The sequence below is a fragment of the Buceros rhinoceros genome, unplaced genomic scaffold (assembly GCF_000710305.1).
Source record: "Buceros rhinoceros silvestris isolate BGI_N320 unplaced genomic scaffold, ASM71030v1 scaffold26244, whole genome shotgun sequence".
In the NCBI taxonomy this organism is placed as follows: Eukaryota; Metazoa; Chordata; class Aves; order Bucerotiformes; family Bucerotidae; genus Buceros; species Buceros rhinoceros.
The window spans coordinates 2100-2449 of record NW_010410366.1 but is presented as its reverse complement, the minus strand read 5'-3'; positions in this window follow the sequence as shown (position 1 = coordinate 2449).

The following is a 350-nucleotide window of genomic DNA, read 5'->3' as shown; positions in this document are numbered from 1 at the left end:
CCCCAGGCGCCTCCTTTCAGCCTCGGGGTTTCCCCCCGCCCCGTCTCCGCCTCTTCCTGCCACAAAAATAACTGCAGACCCTCCGGGCTTCATGGGCAGCAGGTGAAGCACCTTCCGAGGGGAAGAAGGGCAGGAATTCCCCGCGAATCCGAACCTCCTCCTGCTAAAAAGCCGTTTTGAGCTGACTCGGACCATTTTTCACCCCCCTCGAGCTCGGGGCTCCCAACCCCGCGCTGAGCTTCCGCTTCCTGGCAAACCCCCATGTCTAGAGCACGAGCTGGGGGGTTCTGGGGTTTTTTGTTTGCTTTCCGATCCCACCCGGGGGGTGGGGCGTGCCCGTTTCTTACCTT